Source organism: Anomaloglossus baeobatrachus, chromosome 1 (genome assembly GCF_048569485.1).
Source record: "Anomaloglossus baeobatrachus isolate aAnoBae1 chromosome 1, aAnoBae1.hap1, whole genome shotgun sequence".
In the NCBI taxonomy this organism is placed as follows: Eukaryota; Metazoa; Chordata; class Amphibia; order Anura; family Aromobatidae; genus Anomaloglossus; species Anomaloglossus baeobatrachus.
The window spans coordinates 166295117-166322830 of record NC_134353.1 but is presented as its reverse complement, the minus strand read 5'-3'; the positions used below and the strand labels follow the sequence as shown (position 1 = coordinate 166322830).

General features: G+C 48.5%; 1 long non-coding RNA gene across 1 annotated transcript in view; it reads left to right on the top strand.

Moving 5' to 3' along the window:
• The first annotated feature begins 5308 nt into the window (after window positions 1–5308).
• LOC142309494 (uncharacterized) overlaps window positions 5309–27714 on the top strand; it is a 43146-nt gene continuing 20740 nt past the window's right edge. Inside the window, exons 1-2 of the long non-coding RNA XR_012753988.1 lie at window positions 5309–5694; window positions 17491–17572. This is a non-coding gene — a long non-coding RNA (uncharacterized LOC142309494). The remainder of the gene's footprint in view (window positions 5695–17490; window positions 17573–27714) is intronic.

The window sequence follows — 27714 nt, the reverse complement described above, 5'->3', positions numbered from 1 at the left end:
TGGAAACTGCCTGACCTCAGCTGCTTACCTCTGATTGGCGGACGGCTACAGGTGCATTGGAAACGTTGTGCACAGAGAGCATGACTCTGCGTGAGCAGCCCTGGCAAAACAATCATCTGACATAAAGCAAAGACACCAGCCACGATAGTCAACGGGGGCACGGGCCTGGGGGCCGCACAAAGCAGAGATGAGGCAGCCGAGGGAACGGGGCACAGGTGAGAATAGTGGTGTTTGTTGTTTTTTTTTGGGGGGGGGGGTTGTGTGTATGTGAAGAACGACACATTAAGGGACCAGTATGGGACATAACTACAAGCAGAGGACCTGGAAAGGGCACATTACTACAAGAAGAGGAGCTGCTTGGGCAGATTAGTATAAGGGGACAGTGATGAGACACATTACTACAGGATGGGCACATTACTATAGGATGGGGACATTACTATAGGATGGGGCATAGGTGGGCACATTACTACAGGATGGGGACATTACTATAGGATAGGGACAAGGTAGGCACATTACTATAGGAAGGGGACAAGGCTGGGGACATTACTATAGGATGGAGACAAGGTAAGCGCATTACTATAGGATGGGGACATTACTATAGGATGGGCACCTTACTATTGGATGGGGACATTACTACAGGATGGGGACAAGGATGGGCACATTACTACAGGATGGGGACAAGGATGGGCACATTACTACAGGATGGGGAGAAGGATGGGCACATTACATTACTACAGGATGGGGACAAAGATGGGCACATTTCTATAGGATGGGGACATTACTGCAGGATGGGAACTAGGATGGGCACAGTACTACAGGATAGGGACATTACTACAAGGGGACAATGGTGGGGAACATTACTACAAGATGGGGACAAGGATGGGCACATTATTACAAAATGGGGACAAAGATGGGCAAATTTCTATAGGATGGGGACATTACTGTAGGATGGGAACTAGGATGGGCACAGTACTACAGGATAGGGACATTACAACAAGGGGACAAGGATGGACACATTACTACAGGATGGGCACATTACGATAGGATGGGGACAAAACTTGGGACATTACTATAGGATGGGGACAAGGATTGGCACATTACTATAGGATGGGGACAAGGATGAGGCACATTTCTGTAGGATGGGGACTAGGATGGGGCACAATATTATAAGGGGACAATGATGGCCACATTATAACAAGATAGGGAACATCACTAAAAGATGTTGGCCAAAATTACTATATGGTACTAATTGTAACACTATTACTTACAAGAAAGTGATAAAATGTAAAAAAAAATAATTTCAAAATAAGGTATGACTTTTTTATACCATCAAAATTTTTTTTTTTTTTATATTTAAACAAAGAATGTGCATGTTTATTATAATAAACAAGTGAAAAATGTTCAAAACCAGAGATCCAAAGGTGTGCAAAAAAAAAATTAAAAAAAATAGTACCAATAAAAATGTCACTTTGTCCTGCAAAGAATGCAGCCCCCCCAAATTATTTGTTTTCCTTTGTGCGGCATATACTCCCAGCCGCCCAGTCTAGAATGTTACTATGGCCCAGTCTAGATAGACCTCGAGCCATAGTAACATTCTTTCCAATTTCACTGGCGTCAATGCTCTTTGAATTTTCTTCCTTGATGGCGCGCTGCTAAGATGTTTGATTCGTTTCCTTAAAGTAACGCAACATGGGGTGCGAACCTCCAGAGTGTGAGCATTCATTGCGGTATCTGCAATTATTAAACCACTTGCACTGTGCCTCATTAAAGGCGAAATAGACACCTTGAGCCCAGGAACAAATTAGCATATTCGGGGCACAGGGGATCCCCATTGCTGTGCCTCTGAGCTGGTGGAAGGACTTCCTGTCAAATGTGAAATAGTTGTCAGTATGAATTCCAGCAATTCCACCAAAAAGATATTATGTCTGACACATTCCCTCATCCTTGTCCCCAGATAATACCGGGTTGCCTGAATCCCCACCCTGTGTGGTATACTGCTGTACAGTGCCTCTACATCAATAGCAGGTCATGCTCATCCAGGGCACATCATCATGTGTTCCAATGTGAGACGCACAATTCTGCTCATACACAATGAACATGTCTGTATTTGCTGACCGAGGAAGGAAGCGGGACATGTCTGTGCTCCAGGGTGGAACGCACTGTACCGGTCATACACAAGTTACTGTTGTGCTCTGTGACTGCAGGAGATGATGCACATTTATTATGCACTTTATCATGTAATGCAATTTATTCTTTATTTACTATGAACCATTAGCCATCTAGGTGAGTGGTAATCAATGAATATGGGGCATGGATCTCTACTATATTATAAGGGCTATGTTTGGGAGCTGTAAGGCTAAGTTCACTCAGGGCATCTTTTGATGCATCTTTGAGGTCACAAAGATGCACCCAAATGCATGCCTTTCCTTCCCCCAGCAAAGTCTATGAGATTTCTATTTTGCTGTCCACACTGGGCATCTTTTTTTGACTGCGTTTTTCAAGATGCAGCATGTCAATTCTTTTGCGTTTTTGAGCCCTTCCAGTGAATAGATTTGACTTAAAAACATATTGGGAAAAAACACGGTAAAAAAGCGATACGTTTTTGCCGCGGTGTTTTTGGTGCGTTTTTAGTGCATATTTTTCATGTACTTAAGATGTACTGGCAAAAAGATGCCACGTGTGAACATGGCCTAACTCCTTTGTGTAGGGCTTCTTGTGACACTGTCTGGCAGGAATAGCCACCTGCAGGTCGTTATTGGTGGATCTTTAGGATATTGGCACACTATTTATCGGCAGACATTGTTGGCTGCAATTTTCCATCATCACATCGTCCTGGATATCTTGCCACACGGTATCATGAATGTGAATCGTCCTCCTGGGGAAACGCATTGAGGCTTATGATAGTGCTAAGTAACCATTGACATCCCCTATATAAATACTGTTACGGTTGCTGTGGCACTGGAGACTATGTTCGGATTTCTTGCTACTGCACATGTGCGAGCACTGGAGACTATGTTCGGATTTCTTGCTACTGCACATGTGCAAGCACTGGAGACTAAGTCCTATCTTGGAGCCATTGCACATGTGCGGGTGACATCATCGCTGACACGAGGTCACATGTCTCTGACACCTTCTAAGCTGATTGGCCGCTTGTCATGTGCTTGTGACACGTGGTCACATGTCTCTGATACATTCTATGCCGATTGGTCGCAGGTCATGTGCTTGTGACGCTTTGTTCGGTGATAGGCCAGCATGACGTCATTGCTGTCATTCTGGCAGCGGATTGGCTCTGGTGTCCTCCATCTTGGATGACGCACAGAGTCTATATAAGACCCTGACGCACGCCGCCCGGCGCTCAGTCCTCTTGGTTCCTGCATAGGAGTAGACGCTCTGTGCATGTCCCTTGTGGCACCTATTCTATCTAGATGAGCGTTATCGGTAGGGTAACGCTCTTGTACCTTGCAGCTTATGCTGTGGTCCGTATCCTCGCACCTTAGTGGGGCGTACATAGGCAGGTGCTTGCTGCACATGGTCTGACTGGGCCTTGTGGTTCTACTCTGAGGTGAGTGCTATCGGTAGGGTAGCGCTCCTGTACCTTTCAGCCGTACTGTTGTCCGTGTCCTCGCACCTTAGTGGAGCGCACATAGGTAGGTTAGGTGGTCGTTGCCTTCTAGGGTAACGCTCCACTACGCTGCCTCCTGCAGCAGTCCGTATCCTCGCACACTAGGGGAGCGGTCATAGGCAGAAGTTTCAAGCTAGCAGCCTTGCTGCTGTCCGTATCCTTGCACCACAAGTGGAGCGGACATAGGTAGGTGCCATATTGCCCACACTACACCTAGTCTCTGTGACTGTTAACTGAGACAGGTGCTTTCGCGCTCACAGACTGTGAGACTTCTATGCACTTTTATGTTGTATTCCTCACTGTTTTGCATTTCCACTCCTATGTTATTCTAATAAGGTAGTCGCTGTGACTTAAACAGTATACGCCGCTATTGGTCTTGGTGACACTGTGACGCAACAGTGTCAGTACCGCTTTGGTGGTCCAGGTGTAACGGGGTGCCAGGGGCGCCTCTGGGCTTGTAGTCGTGGCCCCTTCTGTCAGGCTTACCCCTGGCTCCGCCGTCACTATCGGGACGGGAGATGTCTTGGTGGGGCAGAGTGTGGTGGTGCAGATGTCGTCCGACGTATAAACACTCTCCAGGCATGGTTCGATGCAAATAAAAGACATTCTTTATTTCACAACTCTTTCCAAAAACCGGCAGTTACAGATGACTTCACGTTCTTTTCTTAGCTGGGGAAAGCCTGCCCTGACGTCTCCTCCAGTGGGGATGTGCCCGGCTACTCTACTTCACCTGGCTCCCACTTATGGCTACCCACAGCCCGGACCCACACCGGGACTGCTTCGCACTATGAGGTTCCGCCCGCTCCTTTTCTCTCCGGCTTCCCTGTTCTTCCAGCTCCCTTCTTTCTTTCTTTCTTTCTGCCCACTCAGCTCCACACTCTGCCCCTGGCTGTTCCTTCTCCCCCGTCCGGGACACAACTGACTTCAACACACACACACTTCTCTCTCTAAGCTGCCGGCTCCTCCTCTCTCCTGCCCTGTTTCTTTGGGGACAGCCGTCCCACCCGGGCTCTAGGGGAAAACCCACTGCACAGTAAAAACATGTTTATTAATAACATCAACAGTAACTACCCCAGAGTGAGGTATCTTCAGGGGGAAACTGCACCTCCTTGTAAGGGGTCTGCCCACCCCTTACACAGGTTTCCCCTATCCTCTGCAGCAGAGCTCTGCACGGTGGACCCTGACTGTCGGATAGCCTTCCATTCCCTTATTATCCGACAGCCCCCGTAACAAATACCTGACCTGTATGCACCCCGCTTCATGTGACTGGGAGTCCCTGCTCTGTTTTGCACTTTTTCTCACTTTGTTTGGTTTAGGAAATTATAGCATTTTATTCTCTCTGCATTGTGACAGGACAATTTAGGGCGAGATAGACTAGGAGTGGGGTGCCATTATCTGTATTTAGGGTGCAGACCTCCGCAGCCAGGCAGGGCACAGGAGGGGGATAAGCTGTAGGGTATCAGTTTTTCCTATCTCCTGTGCACTTAGGTACTATTGATGGGTGTATTCATTGGTATGTATAACGGTTTGCAGCATATCTGACCCCTATCCCTCCTCCAGGATAACCCATGAGCAGCAGCCCATTACTAGATAACGCCATGACAGCAGTCCTGTGCGGCCGCCTGACCCTGACACACAGAGGCTCCCACAGCAGCCCCTGCACTGATCCAGCTGTCTATGGGGCTGCAGGAGGCGCTGACAGCTCAGTCTCCATCTCCTCAGGTGAAGCAGCCGGTGCCGGACTCCTCCGTTGTCTTCATCCCATTCTGTCCTGTCTTCTTCCCTGAGACTCCGGCATCTTCCGGCGCCGCCTCCTCCTGATGTCGCTGTCCACACTTCCCCTTCCTCTGGCAGACGTCAGCTGCTGGCTGCGATGTACCATCCCGAGGACACTCTCACAGCCGCTCCTCACCATTGCTCTGCTCTTACACATGCTATGGCTGCGTCTTCACAAGAGCAGCTGACGGGACCGTGACATGAGCTTTATAAACTCCAACCTTCCCGCTCAAACTGCTCCAGTCATCTCCCAGATCTGCCCGGTAACGGAGACAGCCTGAGAAGCTTCTAGAAAGGTGAGTACCACAAGGAGAAGGGTACGGGATATGCCCACAGGTGAATAAGGAAGGAACTGAATAAAAGGGGAAAATGAAAGGTTAATACTGACAGAAGGGAAGCATTACCATTACAAGAGAGCGAGGAGAAGCCAATCATGGAAGAAAAAAGCGGAGGCTGAGATGGTCCCATCAGTCCCCTACACAACTACCTCTAAAGGGGAGGGGAAAGCCCTCTGTGATGTATCGGTGTATACTGCTGCCGGCTGTACTGTATACATGTGATGTATCGGTGTACACTGCTGCCGGCTGCACTGTGTACATGTGATGTACCGCTGTATACTGCTGCCGGCTGCACTGTGTACATGTGATGTACCGCTGTATACTGCTGCCGGCTGTGCTGTGTACATGTGATGTATCGGTGTATACTGCTGCCGGCTGCATTGTGTACATGTGATGTATCGGTGTACACTGCTGCCGGCTGTACTGTATACATGTGATGTACCGCTGTATACTGCTGCCGGCTGCACTGTGTACATGTGATGTATCGGTGTATACTGCTGCCGGCTGCACTGTGTACATGTGATGTATCGGTGTATACTGCTGCCGGCTGCACTGTGTACATGTGATGTACCGCTGTATACTGCTGCCGGCTGCACTGTGTACATGTGATGTACCGCTGTATACTGCTGCCGGCTGTGCTGTGTACATGTGATGTATCGGTGTATACTGCTGCCGGCTGCATTGTGTACATGTGATGTATCGGTGTACACTGCTGCCGGCTGTACTGTATACATGTGATGTACCGCTGTATACTGCTGCCGGCTGCACTGTGTACATGTGATGTATCGGTGTATACTGCTGCCGGCTGCACTGTGTACATGTGATGTATCGGTGTATACTGCTGACAGCTGTACTGTATACATGTGATTTATCGGTGTATACTGCTGCCGGCTGTGCTCCCCCTGTACTGTATACATGTGATATATCAGTGTATACTGCTGTCGCCTGTGCTCCTCCTGTACTGTGTGCATGTGATGTATCTGTGTATACTGCTGCCGGCTGTACTGTGTACATGTGATGTATCAGTGTATACTGCTGTCGCCTGTGCTCCTCCTGTACTGTGTGCATGTGATGTATCGGTGTATACTGCTGCCGGCTGTACTGTGTGCATGTGATGTATCGGTGTATACTGCTGCCGTTTGTACTGTGTACATGTGATGTATCGGTGTATACTGCTGCTGGCTGTACTGTGTACATGTGATGTATCGGTGTATACTGCTGCCGGCTGTACTGTGTGCATGTGATGTATCGGTGTATACTGCTGCCGGCTGTACTGTGTGCATGTGATGTATCGGTGTATACTGCTGCCGTTTGTACTGTGTACATGTGATGTATCGGTGTATACTGCTGCCGGCTGTACTGTGTACATGTGATGTATCGGTGTATACTGCTGCCGTTTGTACTGTGTACATGTGATGTATCGGTGTATACTGCTGCCGGCTGTACTGTGTACATGTGATGTATCGGTGTATACTGCTGCCGGCTGCACTGTGTACATGTGATGTATCGGTGTATACTGCTGCCGGCTGTACTGTGTACATGTGATGCATCGGTGTATACTGCTGCCGGCTGTACTGTGTACATGTGATGTATCAGTGTATACTGCTGCCGGCTGTGCTCCTCCTGTACTGTGTACTGTGATGTATTGGTGTATACTGCTGCCGGCTGTACTGTATACATGTGATGTATCAGTGTATACTGCTGCCGACTGTGTCCCCCTGTACTGTATACATGTGATGTATCAGTGTATACTGCTGCCGGCTGTGCTCCCCCTGTACTGTGTACTGTGATGTATTGGTGTATTCTGCTGCCGGCTGTACTGTATACATGTGATGTATCGGTGTATACTGCTGCCGGCTGTGCTCCTCCTGTACTGTATACATGTGATGTATTGGTGTATACTGCTGCCGGCTGTGCTCCCCCTGTACTGTGTGCATGTGATGTATCTGTGTATACTGCTGCCGGCTGTACCGTGTACATGTGATGTATCAGTGTATACTGCTGTCGCCTGTGCTCCTCCTGTACTGTGTGCATGTGATGTATCGGTGTATACTGCTGCCGGCTGTACTGCGTGCATGTGATGTATCGATGTATAATGCTGCCGGCTGTACTGTGTACATGTGATGTATTGGTGTATACTGCTGCTGGCTGTACTGTGTACATGTGATGTATCGGTGTATACTGCTGCCGGCTGTACTGTGTGCATGTGATGTATCGGTGTATACTGCTGCCGTTTGTACTGTGTACATGTGATGTATCAGTGTATACTGCTGTCGCCTGTGCTCCTCCTGTACTGTGTGCATGTGATGTATCTGTGTATACTGCTGCCGGCTGTACTGTGTACATGTGATGTATCAGTGTATACTGCTGTCGCCTGTGCTCCTCCTGTACTGTGTGCATGTGATGTATCGGTGTATACTGCTGCCGTTTGTACTGTGTACATGTGATGTATCGGTGTATACTGCTGCTGGCTGTACTGTGTACATGTGATGTATCGGTGTATACTGCTGCCGGCTGTACTGTGTGCATGTGATGTATCGGTGTATACTGCTGCCGTTTGTACTGTGTACATGTGATGTATCGGTGTATACTGCTGCCGGCTGTACTGTGTACATGTGATGTATCGGTGTATACTGCTGCCGGCTGCACTGTGTACATGTGATGTATCGGTGTATACTGCTGCCGGCTGTACTGTGTACATGTGATGCATCGGTGTATACTGCTGCCGGCTGTACTGTGTACATGTGATGTATCAGTGTATACTGCTGCCGGCTGTGCTCCTCCTGTACTGTGTACTGTGATGTATTGGTGTATACTGCTGCCGGCTGTACTGTATACATGTGATGTATCAGTGTATACTGCTGCCGACTGTGTCCCCCTGTACTGTATACATGTGATGTATCAGTGTATACTGCTGCCGGCTGTGCTCCCCCTGTACTGTGTACTGTGATGTATTGGTGTATACTGCTGCCGGCTGTACTGTATACATGTGATGTATCGGTGTATACTGCTGCCGGCTGTGCTCCTCCTGTACTGTATACATGTGATGTATTGGTGTATACTGCTGCCGGCTGTGCTCCCCCTGTACTGTGTACTGTGATGTATTCCTGTATACTGCTGCCGGCTGTGCTCCTCCTGTACTGTGTGCGTGTGATGTATTCCTGTATACTGCTGCCGGCTGTGCTCCTCCTGTACTGTGTACTGTGATGTATTCCTGTATACTGCTGCCGGCTGTGCTCCTCCTGTACTGTGTACTGTGATATATCAGTGTATACTGCTGCCGCCTGTGCTCCCCCTGTACTGTGTACTGTGATGTATCGGTGTATACTGCTGCCGGCTGTGCTCCTCCTGTACTGTGTGCATGTGATGTATCAGTGTATACTGCTGCCGGCTGTGCTCCCCCTGTACTGTATACATGTGATGTATCAGTGTATACCGCTGCCGGCTGTGCTCCCCCTGTACTGTGTGCCTGTGATGTATCAGTGTACACTGCTGCCGGCTGTGCTCCTCCTGTACTGTGTGCATGTGATGTATTGGTGTATGCTGCTGCTGGCTGTGCTCCCCCTGTACTGTATACATGTGATGTATCCGTGTATACTGCTGCCGGCTGTGCTCCCCCTGTACTGTGTACATGTGATGTATCCGTGTATACTGCTGCCGGCTGTGCTCCTCCTGTACTTTATACATGTGATGTATTGGTGTATACTGCTGCCGGCTGTGCTCCCCCTGTACTGTATACATGTGATGTATCAGTGTATACTGCTGCCGGCTGTGCTCCCCCTGTACTGTATACATGTGATGTACTGGTGTATACTGCTGCTGGCTGTGCTCCCCCTGTACTGTATACATGTGATGTATTGGTGTATACTGCTGCCGGCTGTGCTCCCCCTGTACTGTATACATGTGATGTATCAGTGTATACTGCTGCCGGCTGTGCTCCCCCTGTACTGTATACATGTGATGTATTGGTGTATACTGCTGCTGGCTGTGCTCCCCCTGTACTGTGTGCATGTGATGTATCAGTGTATACTGCTGCCGGCTGTGCTCCTCCTGTACTGTATACATGTGATGTATTGGTGTATACTGCTGCCGGCTGTGCTCCCCCTATACTGTGTGCCTGTGATGTATCGGTGTATACTCCTGCCGGCTGTGCTCCTCCTGTACTGTATACATGTGATGTATCAGTGTATACTGCTGCCGGCTGTGCTCCTCCTGTACTGTGTGCATGTGATGTATCAGTGTATACTGCTGCCGGCTGTGCTCCTCCTGTACTGTGTGCATGTCATGTATCGGTGTATACTGCTGCTGGCTGTGCTCCTCCTGTACTGTGTGCATGTGATGTATCGGTGTATACTGCTGCCGGCTGTACTGTGTGCATGTGATGTATCAGTGTATACTGCTGCCGGCTGTGCTCCTCCTGTACTGTGTGCATGTGATGTATCAGTGTATACTGCTGCCGGCTGTGCTCCTCCTGTACTGTGTGCATGTGATGTATCAGTGTATACTGCTGCCGGCTGTGCTCCTCCTGTACTGTGTGCATGTGATGTATCAGTGTATACTGCTGCCGGCTGTGCTCCTCCTGTACTGTGTGCATGTGATGTATCAGTGTATACTGCTGCCGGCTGTGCTCCTCCTGTACTGTGTGCATGTGATGTATCAGTGTATACTGCTGCCGGCTGTGCTCCTCCTGTACTGTGTGCATGTGATGTATCAGTGTATACTGCTGCCGGCTGTGCTCCTCCTGTACTGTGTGCATGTGATGTATCAGTGTATACTGCTGCCGGCTGTGCTCCTCCTGTACTGTGTGCATATGATGTATCAGTGTATACTGCTGCCGGCTGTGCTCCTCCTGTACTGTGTGCATGTGATGTATCAGTGTATACTGCTGCCGGCTGTGCTCCTCCTGTACTGTGTGCATGTGATGTATCAGTGTATACTGCTGCCGGCTGTGCTCCTCCTGTACTGTGTGCATGTGATGTATCAGTGTATACTGCTGCCGGCTGTGCTCCTCCTGTACTGTGTGCATGTGATGTATCGGTGTATACTGCTGCCGTTTGTACTGTGTACATGTGATGTATCGGTGTATACTGCTGCTGGCTGTACTGTGTACATGTGATGTATCGGTGTATACTGCTGCCGGCTGTACTGTGTGCATGTGATGTATCGGTGTATACTGCTGCCGTTTGTACTGTGTACATGTGATGTATCGGTGTATACTGCTGCCGGCTGTACTGTGTACATGTGATGTATCGGTGTATACTGCTGCCGTTTGTACTGTGTACATGTGATGTATCGGTGTATACTGCTGCCGGCTGTACTGTGTACATGTGATGTATCGGTGTATACTGCTGCCGGCTGCACTGTGTACATGTGATGTATTGGTGTATACTGCTGCCGGCTGTACTGTGTACATGTGATGCATCGGTGTATACTGCTGCCGGCTGTACTGTGTACATGTGATGTATCAGTGTATACTGCTGCCGGCTGTGCTCCTCCTGTACTGTGTACTGTGATGTATTGGTGTATACTGCTGCCGGCTGTACTGTATACATGTGATGTATCAGTGTATACTGCTGCCGACTGTGTCCCCCTGTACTGTATACATGTGATGTATCAGTGTATACTGCTGCCGGCTGTGCTCCCCCTGTACTGTGTACTGTGATGTATTGGTGTATTCTGCTGCCGGCTGTACTGTATACATGTGATGTATCGGTGTATACTGCTGCCGGCTGTGCTCCTCCTGTACTGTATACATGTGATGTATTGGTGTATACTGCTGCCGGCTGTGCTCCCCCTGTACTGTGTGCATGTGATGTATCTGTGTATACTGCTGCCGGCTGTACTGTGTACATGTGATGTATCAGTGTATACTGCTGTCGCCTGTGCTCCTCCTGTACTGTGTGCATGTGATGTATCGGTGTATACTGCTGCCGGCTGTACTGCGTGCATGTGATGTATCGATGTATACTGCTGCCGGCTGTACTGTGTACATGTGATGTATTGGTGTATACTGCTGCTGGCTGTACTGTGTACATGTGATGTATCGGTGTATACTGCTGCCGGCTGTACTGTGTGCATGTGATGTATCGGTGTATACTGCTGCCGTTTGTACTGTGTACATGTGATGTATCAGTGTATACTGCTGTCGCCTGTGCTCCTCCTGTACTGTGTGCATGTGATGTATCTGTGTATACTGCTGCCGGCTGTACTGTGTACATGTGATGTATCAGTGTATACTGCTGTCGCCTGTGCTCCTCCTGTACTGTGTGCATGTGATGTATCGGTGTATACTGCTGCCGGCTGTACTGTGTGCATGTGATGTATCGGTGTATACTGCTGCCGTTTGTACTGTGTACATGTGATGTATCGGTGTATACTGCTGCTGGCTGTACTGTGTACATGTGATGTATCGGTGTATACTGCTGCCGGCTGTACTGTGTGCATGTGATGTATCGGTGTATACTGCTGCCGTTTGTACTGTGTACATGTGATGTATCGGTGTATACTGCTGCCGGCTGTACTGTGTACATGTGATGTATCGGTGTATACTGCTGCCGGCTGCACTGTGTACATGTGATGTATCGGTGTATACTGCTGCCGGCTGTACTGTGTACATGTGATGCATCGGTGTATACTGCTGCCGGCTGTACTGTGTACATGTGATGTATCAGTGTATACTGCTGCCGGCTGTGCTCCTCCTGTACTGTGTACTGTGATGTATTGGTGTATACTGCTGCCGGCTGTACTGTATACATGTGATGTATCAGTGTATACTGCTGCCGACTGTGTCCCCCTGTACTGTATACATGTAATGTATCAGTGTATACTGCTGCCGGCTGTGCTCCCCCTGTACTGTGTACTGTGATGTATTGGTGTATACTGCTGCCGGCTGTACTGTATACATGTGATGTATCGGTGTATACTGCTGCCGGCTGTGCTCCTCCTGTACTGTATACATGTGATGTATTGGTGTATACTGCTGCCGGCTGTGCTCCCCGTGTACTGTGTGCATGTGATGTATCGGTGTATACTGCTGCAGGCTGTGCTCCTCCTGTACTGTGTACTGTGATGTATTCCTGTATACTGCTGCCGGCTGTGCTCCTCCTGTACTGTGTGCGTGTGATGTATTCCTGTATACTGCTGCCGGCTGTGCTCCTCCTGTACTGTGTACTGTGATGTATTCCTGTATACTGCTGCCGGCTGTGCTCCTCCTGTACTGTGTACTGTGATATATCAGTGTATACTGCTGCCGCCTGTGCTCCCCCTGTACTGTGTACTGTGATGTATCGGTGTATACTGCTGCCGGCTGTGCTCCTCCTGTACTGTGTGCATGTGATGTATCAGTGTATACTGCTGCCGGCTGTGCTCCCCCTGTACTGTATACATGTGATGTATCAGTGTATACCGCTGCCGGCTGTGCTCCCCCTGTACTGTGTGCATGTGATGTATCAGTGTATACTGCTGCCGGCTGTGCTCCTCCTGTACTGTATACATGTGATGTATCAGTGTATACTGCTGCGGGCCGTGCTCCCCCTGCACTGTATACATGTGATGTATCCGTGTATACTGCTGCCGGCTGTGCTCCTCCTGTACTGTATACATGTGATGTATGAGTGTACACTGCTGACGGCTGTGCTCCTCCTGTACTGTATACATGTGATGTATTGGTGTATACTGCTGCCGGCTGTGCTCCCCCTGTACTGTATACATGTGATGTATTGGTGTATACTGCTGCTGGCTGTGCTCCCCCTGTACTGTGTGCATGTGATGTATCAGTGTATACTGCTGCCGGCTGTGCTCCCCCTGTACTGTATACATGTGATGTATTGGTGTATACTGCTGCTGGCTGTGCTCCCCCTGTACTGTGTGCATGTGATGTATCGGTGTATACTGCTGCCAGCTGTGCTCCTCCTGTACTGTATACATGTGATGTATCCGTGTATACTGCTGCCGGCTGTGCTCCCCCTGTACTGTGTACATGTGATGTATCCGTGTATACTGCTGCCGGCTGTGCTCCTCCTGTACTTTATACATGTGATGTATTGGTGTATACTGCTGCCGGCTGTGCTCCCCCTGTACTGTATACATGTGATGTATCAGTGTATACTGCTGCCGGCTGTGCTCCCCCTGTACTGTATACATGTGATGTACTGGTGTATACTGCTGCTGGCTGTGCTCCCCCTGTACTGTATACATGTGATGTATTGGTGTATACTGCTGCCGGCTGTGCTCCCCCTGTACTGTATACATGTGATGTATCAGTGTATACTGCTGCCGGCTGTGCTCCCCCTGTACTGTATACATGTGATGTATTGGTGTATACTGCTGCTGGCTGTGCTCCCCCTGTACTGTGTGCATGTGATGTATCAGTGTATACTGCTGCCGGCTGTGCTCCTCCTGTACTGTATACATGTGATGTATTGGTGTATACTGCTGCCGGCTGTGCTCCCCCTATACTGTGTGCCTGTGATGTATCGGTGTATACTCCTGCCGGCTGTGCTCCTCCTGTACTGTATACATGTGATGTATCAGTGTATACTGCTGCCGGCTGTGCTCCTCCTGTACTGTGTGCATGTGATGTATCAGTGTATACTGCTGCCGGCTGTGCTCCTCCTGTACTGTGTGCATGTCATGTATCGGTGTATACTGCTGCTGGCTGTGCTCCTCCTGTACTGTATACATGTGATGTATCAGTGTATACTGCTGCCGGCTGTGCTCCTCCTGTACTGTGTGCATGTGATGTATCAGTGTATACTGCTGCCGGCTGTGCTCCTCCTGTACTGTGTGCATGTGATGTATCAGTGTATACTGCTGCCGGCTGTGCTCCTCCTGTACTGTGTGCATATGATGTATCAGTGTATACTGCTGCCGGCTGTGCTCCTCCTGTACTGTTTGCATGTGATGTATCAGTGTATACTGCTGCCGGCTGTGCTCCTCCTGTACTGTGTGCATGTGATGTATCAGTGTATACTGCTGCCGGCTGTGCTCCTCCTGTACTGTGTGCATGTGATGTATCAGTGTATACTGCTGCCGGCTGTGCTCCTCCTGTACTGTGTGCATGTGATGTATCAGTGTATACTGCTGCCGGCTGTGCTCCTCCTGTACTGTGTGCATGTGATGTATCAGTGTATACTGCTGCCGGCTGTGCTCCTCCTGTACTGTGTGCATGTGATGTATCAGTGTATACTGCTGCCGGCTGTGCTCCTCCTGTACTGTGTGCATGTGATGTATCAGTGTATACTGCTGCCGGCTGTGCTCCTCCTGTACTGTGTGCATGTGATGTATCAGTGTATACTGCTGCCGGCTGTGCTCCTCCTGTACTGTGTGCATGTGATGTATCAGTGTATACTGCTGCCGGCTGTGCTCCTCCTGTACTGTGTGCATGTGATATATCAGTGTACACTGCTGCCGGCTGTGCTCCTCCTGTACTGTGTACATGCGATGTATCAGTGTATACTGCTGCCGGCTGTGCTCCTCCTGTACTGTGTACATGCGATGTATCAGTGTATACTGCTGCCGGCTGTGCTCCTCCTGTACTGTGTGCATGTGATGTATCAGTGTATACTGCTGCCGGCTGTGCTCCTCCTGTACTGTGTGCATGTGATGTATCAGTGTATACTGCTGCCGGCTGTGCTCCTCCTGTACTTGTGTGCATGTGATGTATCAGTGTATACTGCTGCCGGCTGTGCTCCTCCTGTACTGTGTGCATGTGATGTATCATTGTATACTGCTGCCGGCTGTGCTCCTCCTGTACTGTGTGCATGTGATGTATCAGTGTATACTGCTGCCGGCTGTGCTCCTCCTGTACTGTGTGCATATGATGTATCAGTGTATACTGCTGCCGGCTGTGCTCCTCCTGTACTGTGTGCATGTGATGTATCAGTGTATACTGCTGCCGGCTGTGCTCCTCCTGTACTGTGTGCATGTAATGTATCAGTGTATACTGCTGCCGGCTGTGCTCCTCCTGTACTGTGTGCATGTGATGTATCAGTGTATACTGCTGCCGGCTGTGCTCCTCCTGTACTGTGTGCATGTGATGTATCAGTGTATACTGCTGCCGGCTGTGCTCCTCCTGTACTGTGTGCATGTGATGTATCAGTGTATACTGCTGCCGGCTGTGCTCCTCCTGTACTGTGTGCATGTGATGTATCAGTGTATACTGCTGCCGGCTGTGCTCCTCCTGTACTGTGTGCATGTGATGTATCAGTGTATACTGCTGCCGGCTGTGCTCCTCCTGTACTGTGTGCATGTGATGTATCAGTGTATACTGCTGCCGGCTGTGCTCCTCCTATACTGTGTGCATGTGATGTATCAGTGTATACTGCTGCCGGCTGTGCTCCTCCTGTACTGTGTGCATGTGATATATCAGTGTACACTGCTGCCGGCTGTGCTCCTACTGTACTGTGTGCATGCGATGTATCAGTGTATACTGCTGCCGGCTGTGCTCCTCCTGTACTGTGTGCATGTGATGTATCAGTGTATACTGCTGCCGGCTGTGCTCCTCCTGTACTGTGTGCATGTGATGTATCAGTGTATACTGCTGCCGGCTGTGCTCCTCCTATACTGTGTGCATGTGATGTATCAGTGTATACTGCTGCCGGCTGTGCTCCTCCTGTACTGTGTGCATGTGATGTATCAGTGTATACTGCTGCCGGCTGTGCTCCTCCTGTACTGTGTACATGTGATGTATCAGTGTATACTGCTGCCGGCTGTGCTCCTCCTGTACTGTGTGCATGTGATGTATCAGTGTATACTGCTGCCGGCTGTGCTCCTCCTGTACTGTGTGCATGTGATGTATCGGTGTATACTGCTGCCGGCTGTACTGTATACATGTGATGTATCAGTGTATACTGCTGCCGGCTGTGCTCCTCCTGTACTGTGTGCATGTGATGTATCAGTGTATACTGCTGCCGGCTGTGCTCCTCCTGTACTGTGTGCATGTGATGTATCAGTATATACTGTTGCTGGCTGTGCTCCTCCTGTACTGTGTGCATGTGATGTATCAGTATATACTGCTGCCGGCTGTGCTCCTCCTGTACTGTGTACATGTGATGTATCGGTGTATACTGCTGCCGGCTGTGCTCCTCCTGTACTGTGTGCATGTGATGTATTAGTGTATACTGCTCCGGCTGTGCTCCTCCTGTACTGTGTGCATGTGATGTATCAGTGTATACTGCTGCCGGCTGTGCTCCTCCTGTACTGTGTGCATGTGATGTATCAGTGTATACTGCTGCCGGCTGTGCTCCTCCTGTACTGTGTGCATGTGATGTATCAGTGTATACTGCTGCCGGCTGTGCTCCTCCTGTACTGTGTGCATGTGATGTATTGGTGTATACTGCTGCCGGCTGTGCTCCTCCTGTACTGTGTGCATGTGATGTATCGGTGTATACTGCTGCCGGCTGTACTGTATACATGTGATGTATCAGTGTATACTGCTGCCGGCTGTGCTCCTCCTGTACTGTGTGCATGTGATGTATTAGTGTATACTGCTCCGGCTGTGCTCCTCCTGTACTGTGTGCATGTGATGTATTGGTGTATACTGCTGCCGGCTGTGCTCCTCCTGTACTGTGTGCATGTGATGTATCGGTGTATACTGCTGCCGGCTGTGCTCCTCCTGTACTGTGTGCATGTGATGTATCAGTGTATACTGCTCCGGCTGTGCTCCTCCTGTACTGTGTGCATGTGATGTATCAGTGTATACTGCTGCCGGCTGTGCTCCTCCTGCCTTCTACTGACTCCTCCTCTTTACTGAAGGTTTCAGCACCTTACTCCTGTCCATCCTGTGACCACAGCGCCATCTCTGGCCAGACGCGGGGCTGCACCCTGCTGGACTCAGGTAGGACATCACTCCATTACTTATCTCAAAAAGGGGCTCTGAGATCTGCACTCGGCACAAGTTTGTGGTCAGGTCTGTGGCTTTGTGTGTGATTCCTCCCACAGTGCAAAGACACTGATATTTGTACAGCGCTGTGGAATATGATGGCGCTATATAATGATGCAATTAATAATAGAGCCGGGGTATTATACCTTCTAATACAATTAGTGGGTATGTGTCGAGATTCAAAGTTTCTTAATCACTTCCCGATCGTTTGCGTCTGTAGCTCCCTGCATTCATTCTTAATGGGGTCGTGGCAGGATATTTATATGCTTCTAGTATATCACTATTGTTCTTTGGTGCTTTCTCCATACACTGCAGAGAGGTCCATTGCCAAATTAGGGGGTTTGATCAGGGATTTTCCTTCCTTTCTAGATGTTTTTAAACATGTTTCTTGTTGATTACGAATAAAGCATTTTACTTTTGGAAGTGTGGCCCATCTTATGTGTGCCTGACTACTTCTTGGTGACCTCATTCAGACGTTCGTGTTCTACTGATTGTCAGATGTACCCTTTATAGTCTACAGTATGAGAAAATCCCTGATGGGTAGAGAGGAGTGAATCCATGGATATTCGGATTTGCCTAATCAGCACAGACTGAAAAAAGTTTGGTTCAGGAACCAAGCTTGAGTGAAACTTGACAATGAACCCCATACAAGCCAATGGGTACGAGAAGGGTTGTGCTGTAAAATGGTCATAGTAATGCTATGTGCCCACGTAGCGTATTTTCATGCAGTTACGCTGCGTTGTGCACCGCAGCGTAACTGCATGCATCCTGCATCTCCTGCACAATCTATGAAGATTGTGCCTAATCCATGCCCACGTGGCGTATTAGGATGCAGCGATTTGCATGCTGCCGAAGCGCTGCGTTCTAAAAAGCAACATGTCACTTCTTTCATGCGCTTTGGATGCAGGGCCCGCTCTGTCTATGTGAGGGGCTGCATCCAGAGCTTTTAATTACGGACTGTTTCTGCAGCGATGTGAAGCGCATGTGTGCTGTTCAAATCGCTGCAGAAATTTCTGCAGGGACAGAACGCAACGTGGGCACATAGCCTAAGAGCTAGGGGGGCTGCAAAAGGAAGCTAAATGGGGGTCAGAGCTATATAGTTATACATACATACATACATACATACAGTTTCCTGGAAGATAATGCAGTCAGACGCTTTTCCAGGTTCACTTATTAAGCTTCATGAATATTCACTGCTTCTCCCATCCATCCTCTGTGCGAGCACCTGCGATAGGTTGCAGACTGCTATACATGCCCCCACCCTCTGTGTCAGCGTCTGTGATTGGTTCAGTCAGTTTTCTGTATGGAAGTGTAAAACAAATAAAATAAAATAAAAAAAAGTGGCATTGGCTCCCACAATATTTTTCACAACTAGCAAGTTTAAATCACATGGCTATGGGCTGCAACCCTCCGCTGTCAGCTTTACCGTGGCTGGTTATCACAAATAGAGGAGATTTTACAACATTTTTTTCAAGTATTTAAATAAATAACTAAATAAATAAAAATAAATGTCAGCTTTACCTTGGTTTGATAACCAACCATGGCTGGAAAGAGCCATGGTTATACCAGCCTAAAAATACTAGCCTGCAGCTGCCTCAGAAGTGAGACATCCATAGGATGCGCCAATTCTGGCACTTTATGTGGCTCATCCCAATTGCCCGGGTACAGTGGCAATCAAGGTAATATATAGGGTCAATGATGTTTGACAAATCACAGATGACATTACAGCAGCCATCAAGCCCTAGATTAGTAATAGGGAGGAGTCTATGAGACACCTCCATTACTGACCCTGCAAGTGAAAAGAAATAAACACACAGAAAAATCCTTTATTTGAAATAAAATACACTCACCCTTTTTCACCCGTTTATTAACCCTCCAAACATGCCTGAATTATTAACCATACAAACACCCCTACAGATCCGATGTAATGCACACAACGTCCCACGATGATCCCGGCTCTGCTACATCTGAAGTCTGCAGTGATGGAAAACACAACCAATCACTGCAGACTCTGGTACACACTCACATCAGTGTATGTTGTGAAAAGTGGTCCCATCAGTGAGTTCACCAGAGGTCACAGCTAGGTTCCCATAGTTCCCAACTGTGACCGCAGGTGAACTGGCTGCCGTATTGCCGGATTGTGGAACATGACGACACAGTAATTCAGCGGACAGGTCACTGAAGTTTGCACTGGGAACCCGGCTGTGAACGCACTGACTTCAGTGCTTCTCACAGCCAGGTCAACCGCTGCCCTCAGTGTGTCTCAAAGTCTGCAGTGAGTGCTCGGGTTTTCCATCATTGCAGACTCTGGATGTAGCAGAGCCAGGATTGTCATGGGACGTCATGTGGATTATGTCAGACCTGCGGGATTATTTTATGGGGTTAATAAAGGGGTGAAAAATGACGTGTGTACTTTTTTTTCAAGTAAAGGATTTTTCGGGGGGGGGGGGGGATTTTTTTTTACTTACAGGTTAGTAATAGGGGTGATTATAGAACCTTACCCATTACTAACCTAGGGCTTGTTTTTAACAAATCAATGCTGCCATCAGCCCCATATATTACACACCATACCAGGGCAATTGGGATGAGCTGGGTAAAGCGCTGGAATTGGCACATGTAATGGAATTTGCAGCTGGAAGGGGCCAATAACCATGGGTCTTCCTACCCTGATAATACCAGCCCCCAGCTGTCAGCGTGGCTGGTTATCAAAAATTGGGGGGCCCCATGCTGTTTTTTTAATCACCACTATTTTTGATAGCCAGCCATGGTAAAGCTGAATGCTGGGGGTTGCAGCCTACAGCTGATGTTTTACCAATGCTGGATATCAATAGTAGTGCGGGAGACCACATTTTTTTCTTACAGTGGTGCACCAGCCAATCACAGTCATGTCAATACTTCGCATCACTGCGATGGGGCCAGAACTGCCCACACCAGAAAAACTTGCTAGTTGTCTGTGCTGCAACCTTTCAACAAGCTGTATTTAAATGACAAACCCAAACCGGGTTCGCTCATCCCTACTGATGGGAAAACTGACACACGCACTATTTTCTGTGTATCAGAAAAATCACTGATGCCTGAATGAGGTCTTAGTTAATGTTGGTATATATATGCCATAGACCTTATAGTCTGTGGTAGTTACTTAAAGAGAAGGGCGCCATTGTCGTATCCTTTAGGGTGCCAACCTCCGCTGATAGGTAGGAAATAACTATAGGGTAACTGCAGGCTATGGTCCCTTACATTTTTCACAACCTTAACAGCAGTTGTTGGCCCTAATGTGTGAGTCTAGAGCACTATCTAGTGGAGTGGCCTAACCATAGGGTGCTGTCAGGTGAATATGCCACCATTTATTTTTATTTAATCCACATGAATAAAAATATGATTTACAGTTGATAACCCCTGTAATAGTTGTGTGGTTTCTAAATCCCACGTTCTAGGGTGTGACAAGAAGTAAAATGTTTTCATGTCTTTGATGCACAGGGGATTTCATTAAGACGGTATGTTTTCCTCATATGGAAAAGTAATGAATGTAATTGGCCCCCAGAGTAATCTGAGCGCTTAGGAATTTTGATTGACTCATTGTCTCAAATATTCCCAATCTGATAATGATGACATTTCTATCATTTGTGACATATATTATTAGTGACAGCTTGGCCATCACTTTCATTAATCTCTTTTGTTTATTTTTATTTATTTTTTTTAGATCACTGCATGATAGTGTTGTGTATCCTCCCCGAGGAGATGCCAAACACTATTACCATGCTATAATCAGTCACTATATGCACTATATGATATACTGTATATTAGATACCATGTGTATTATATAATCTATAGTATAAGTTATATCAAGGAAGTGTCAATTCCTGTATTTTAAAGACTTAAAGGGAACCTGTCACCAGATTTGGTGACTATAAGCTGCGGCCACCACCAGTGAGCTCTTATATAGAGCATTCTAACATGCTGTATATAAGAACCCAAGCCGCTGTGTAGGGCGTAAAAATCACTTTATAAAACTCACCTAAACGGTCGGTGCGGTGCAGACTGGTTGGATGGGTGTCTTCGTTCTCCGGGTCTGGCACCTTCTCTTTCGGCCATCTTTGTCCTTTTTCTTCTGAAGCCTGGCTGCATTACGCGTCCTACGTAATGCACACAGGCTGGCATTGAGGTCCTGCTCAGGTGCACTTTAATCTACCCTGAGCACGGATCATCAAAATATTGTAATGCGCATGCGCAGGACCTCAATGCTGACCTGTGTGCATGACGTAGGACGCTTCAGTCTTAATTTCATCTTAATGGATGACAATACTCCAGCTCATTGAGGTTGCATTATTAAGGAACGGCTGCTGGAGACTGGGGAACCTCAAATGGCGTGACCTACACTTTCACCAGATCTGAATCCCATAGAAAACCTATGGGCTCAACTGAGTCCCCCATGTAAAGGCTTAAAACTCTGCACCTCAAAACCTCAATGACACAAGGGCCGACTATCAAGAAGCGTGAGATGCCATGTCTCTGCAGAAAATAGCTCAGATTGTGAAGAGCACAAGATGTTGTTGTCAGCTGTAATCGATGCTCAAGGCCACATGACAAGTTATTGAGACACTGACATTTTTTGGGGGGTATACCAACCATTGTTGTTGTCTTTTGTTTCAATAACTTGTTTGTAGAGGCACAATGACTGGATTAATGATGTTATTCTAGTAGTAGGGGCTGTCACTGTACCACTCACACAGTGTAGGGCAGTTCTGTATTCACTAGACACAAATGCCCACACCGTAACACCTCCACAACCAAAGGCTCTTTCCTGTGACAACAGTGGCTGATGCATAGCCCTCTCATTGATGGCTCCAACATTGTTGGTGGCCTTCATTTCTGCACAGTGTGAATCGGCTTTCATTAGTGAGCAGCACTGAGGCCCACTGGTTCCTCGTCCAGCAAGACGATGACGCCTGTGCCTGGTGTGATCAGGTACCCTTGCTTGTCGGTCTAGTATGCTGATGTAAATGTTTTAGAATGGTCTACCATGACACTTTGTGCCTCTCACCTCTCTTACATGTGCCTGGAGTTATGTGGCATTCATTATCCAGATCTGAAGGGCATTGGTCACAATGAAGCAGTCATCAGTGTGGGGTGTGGCCAAAGGACGTCCACTTTTTTGCCTTTGTGACTTTGTTGCAACCTGCTGGTGACACTCTGTGTAATCTAAGCTCAGTGGCCACTTCTGTCTGAGAACCTGCTGCTTGAAGCCTCGCAATGGTGAGGAACTGCTGATCAACTGTTAGATGTCGTCTTGGTCTCATGATTTCCAAATGTGGACAGCATGATAGGTAGGACTGTTTAATACCAATTCTAATTGAGCCCCCAGATTTATTGGGCGATTCATGGATCAAACACATGATGTGATTTCGACATTTAGCCCCTTGTAGAGAACAGCGAGGTTTACAAAAAGTAGTGAACATTGAACTGTTGGACATGTGAACACAAAAGTTTAGAGAAGGTCACACTAAGTTCACCTGAAAAGGTTAGAGAGCATTTTAAGATCATTCTGAAATTTTACCCGAAAGCCAGTGAGTAGTGTGTATAGATTGACAGCACTCACATGACCAGAGTGAGTGTTCTCAGGAGCGAGGGCAGTGTCATGATGTATTTTACCTTCTCACTGTATTTGCTGTAATACTATGTCAGGATGTGATGTCACTTTCCTTTGGTTGTACTTACTGAACACTTTGAAATGTCTTGGGATGTAAGTAACCATACCTTCCCCCCATCTCCTGTGTCTCTGGGCCCATAATGCAATTATCTCTTGTCCACACAGCCAGGGGAACTTCTCATTGTTTCGTAAGCAGTGGATAACGCCAACTACACAAACCTGTAGACATCTCGGAGCCAACCTTCTAGAATCTTCTAGTGGGCCCAACCATTGCATAGACTCCTACCCTTGAGGGGCGGGCCCACGAGCTCAAACAATTCACTCCTGTTTCTAAATGCAGTTGGGAGTTGAGTTTTTGAAGAGGAAGGGAGCGAGATCTGAATCTGCGGACAGACCTCGCCGTCCAGTGGATTGTGTGGGATTTCTGGGACTCTGAAAAGGACTATTACGTTGTGATCTGGCACTTTGGATTATCGGGAGGTGCCCCCGAATCTGTTTTATTTGGACTTGTCGTGTGCTGTTCCTGTATTCCTCTTAGTAAACCTGTTGGATCATCCTCGGCCTGTTGTCTCTCTTTGCTCTGATGTACACCCCGTCACAAACTGGTGGCAGCAGCGGGATCAGAGCAGAAGAAATGGAGGACAACAGCCAATCGACGTCTGAAACCAGAACCTCAGGATACAGGAACTGGACTGTGGCGAGTCTACAAACAAAGGCCCGTGAATTAGGTGTCGGCTACAAAGGTCTCTCTAAGGAGCAACTAATTGAGGCATTGGAACACGCTTGCCTGCAAGATGGCACCGAGGAACAATTTCCACAGCAAGGGGAGCAAAGACGGGAGCCGGAGGTGAATACCCAAAAAAGTCAATGGGTTGTGTGGTACAAGGAAAAGATGGCACTGCTTGGAGATGAGGCCACCATAGAAGATAAGAGGGAGGCCATGCGTGGAGCTGAAGAGAAGGAGCGCAGGATGGAGGAGATGGCATTGCTGGATAAGCAGCTCGCTGTGGAAGCCGCGAGAGGTTCCAGACAGACTGTAACCCCAGCACCCATCATGAGGGAACTTCCCAGAGTGTCCCGCAAAGACTTCAAGCAGTTTAATGAGGCTGCTGGTGACATTGAGGGCTTCTTCCATGACTTTGAGCATCAGTGTCGATTAATGGAAGTCCCAGAAAGGGAGCGCGTCCGGCATCTGGTTGGGCTCTTAGAGGGTGGAGCTGCTGCAGCCTATAGAGCTATGGACCCTCGGTGGAACTGTGAGTATGCGGATATTAAACAGACTATTCTAGAACATTATGCTGTAACGCCAGACACTTACAGGACTCAGTTCCGTACTCTAGCATGTGATGAGGAAGTGTCCTTCAAGATGTATGCCCACAAACTCAAACATCTGTGGCATCGTTGGTTGGAGGCAGAGGAGGCCTTAACCTTGGAGACCGTCCTCCAGGTCCTCCTAAAAGAGCAGTTTTACTTCAAGTGCCCCGCTGAGATCCGGGAATGGATGCGTGAAAGGAGACCAGCCACTGTGGAGGAAGCTGCAGCTCTAGCTGATGAGGCTCTCACCATCAAGCCTCAGTGGAAAAAACTACTACCCAGTGAGAAAAAAAACACCAACCCCCCAACGCTGGTGGCCCCTGGTCCTTCTGGCCCCAATGTTCACCATCACCCTAGACCGTCAACTCATGGGGACCTTCGTGTGACTGTGCCTCGCATTACTCATGCTCCACCTTTGGGAATACGACGCGGAGGAAGAATCCCAGAGCGCAGATGTTATGGATGTGGGCAGCCTGGGCACATGCAATTCCAATGTCCAGGTGTTCGTAGACAGAACAGCTACAGACCGCCTTTGCCTGTTCATTACCTACAGACACCTTCACCAGGAGAAGAGCTGGATTCTGTGCCTGATGACTTGCCAAGTGACTCAGATATCCTGGCTCCCCTACCCGGAGTCTATGGGGTGCGAGCTCCAGCCACCTGTTCTTCTGATCTTCAGGACAAACATCTACAGGAGGTCGTGCTGGATGGCCAAAAAGTTGTTGGCTTCCGTGACACTGGGGCTTTCCTCACCATAGCCGATCCCCGAGTAATTCAACCACAAGCAATTCAAAAGGGACCAGGAATTGCCATTGAACTGGCAGGAGGTACCCAGAGATATATTCCAAGAGCGAGTGTGACCCTGGATTATGGCTTTGGGGCAAAACAATGTGTGGTCGGTGTGATGAGCGGCCTCCCTGCAGACATTCTTCTAGGAAATGATGTGGGGAATCTTCATTGCCACTTTGTCGGTGCGGTAACCAGAAGTCAAGCCAAGAGAGCAGCCCATGTGGACGTGTACAACCCATCCATGGAACTGAGGCCACCAGAACTGCCATTACAGCCGGTGAGTGATTCTTCTTGTGGGGATAATATGAATGTTACTTGGGATAAAGTTCAGTTTAGACAAGAAGTAGAGACTGACCCCACCCTTGCTAGTTTTAGAACTCGGGCTGAAATAGGGCAGCTAGGGGAAAACGGAGAAAGAATTATCAGAGAAAATGGACTTCTGTATCGGGTTGCCAATGCCGACTCCCTAGATAAGCCCTGGACTTATAGCAAACAGCTGATTGTTCCTCAGAAGTACAGAATTCCCCTATTACACCTGGCTCATGACATTCCTACGGCTGGCCATCAAGGCAAAACCCGCACCGAGAGACGATTGACTCAAACTTTTTATTGGCCGGGGATTTCCCAAGCAGTGGCGCATTTCTGCCGAACTTGTGACATATGTCAGCGTAGAGGGCGACCCGGAGATCACCCAAAGGCACCCCTGCAACCGCTCCCTATAATAGAAGAACCCTTTCAAAGAGTAGCTGTTGATATCATTGGACCTCTGGCTAAACCAAGTAAATCTGGAAAGCAGTACATTCTCACTGTTGTGGACTACGCCACCCGATATCCAGAAGCCGTGGCCTTGTCAAGTATCTCTGCAGCCAAGGTGGCCGAGGCCTTGGTTATTATTTTTACCAGAGTAGGATTCCCCAGTGAGATCTTGTCGGACCAAGGCTCCCAGTTTATGTCAGAGTTGGTCCAGTGTCTGTGGCGCACCTGTGGAGTACGAGCGATCCGAACGACCCCGTATCATCCCCAAACAAATGGACTTTGTGAACGATTCAACGGCACTCTGAAGAATATGCTGAGGGCCTTCACGGACCGAGATTCAGACTGGGAGAAGTACCTACCCCATCTCTTGTTTGCCTATCGGGAAGTTCCCCAGGAGTCCACTGGGTTCTCCCCCTTTGAACTACTCTATGGAAGAAAGGTCCGAGGACCCTTAACCCTGCTCAAGGAATACTGGGAGGAGCAAGTTGAAGATACAGGAACCCCTGTTGTCCCTTATGTCCTAAAGCTGCGAGAAACCTTGGCCCAACTTGCTAGTTTTGCACAGAGTCATTTGCGTATGGCTCAAACCAGACAGAAGACATGGTATGACCGTAACGCACGCTATCGGGAGTTTGTAGAAGGACAACAAGTCTTAATGATTGTTCCCCATCGGCAGAATAAACTGCAGACCACATGGGAGGGTCCCTTCCGGGTTCTCAGAAAACTGAATGATACCAATTACCTTCTTGCTTTAGATGATCAGGGGCTAAGGCAAAAGACTGTCCATGTGAATATGATTAAGGAGTACCATGACCGGAACATTCCAATGATAGCAAGCTGTCGGTTGGCTTCAGAAGATGGTCAAGAGGATGAGGACTCTCTACCTGATCTCGTGGAAGCAGCGAGAGCCCCATCCACTGTGGAACAGGTTCCCCTGGGAGATTACCTGGACTCCTTACAGAAAATCCAGATGCTGGAAGTGCTTCAACAGAGACGGGCTGCTTTCTCATCCCAACCAGGTCGAACCACCGTCACCCAACATCATGTGGACACTCAGGGCATCCGTCCCATACAACTGGCTCCTTACCGGGTACCTGAATCAGTTCGAAACACCATGCAGCACGAACTGGAGGAGATGTTACAGCTTGGGGTAATCCAGGCCTCCCATAGCCCTTGGGCCTCCCCTGTGGTGTTAGTACCCAAGAAGGATGGGAGTACTCGATTTTGTGTGGACTATCGGCGACTAAACGACCATACCGTCAGCGATCCTTACCCAATGCTTCGTATTGACGAACTTCTAGACCGACTGGCTGGGTCCCGATATGTCACTACCTTGGATCTCAGTAAGGGATACTGGCAGATCCCTCTAACGGATGAAGGGAGAGAACGGTCCGCTTTTATAACCCCCTTTGGTCTGTATGAATTTCTAAGCATGCCTTTTGGAATGAAAAATGCCCCGGCCACCTTCCAGAGAATGGTGGATCAGATCCTCCGGGGATGTGATGACTTTGCTTGTGCCTACTTGGATGATATCGCCGTCTTCAGCCACACATGGGAGGAACATCTGAATCAAGTAGCCATTATTTTGGAC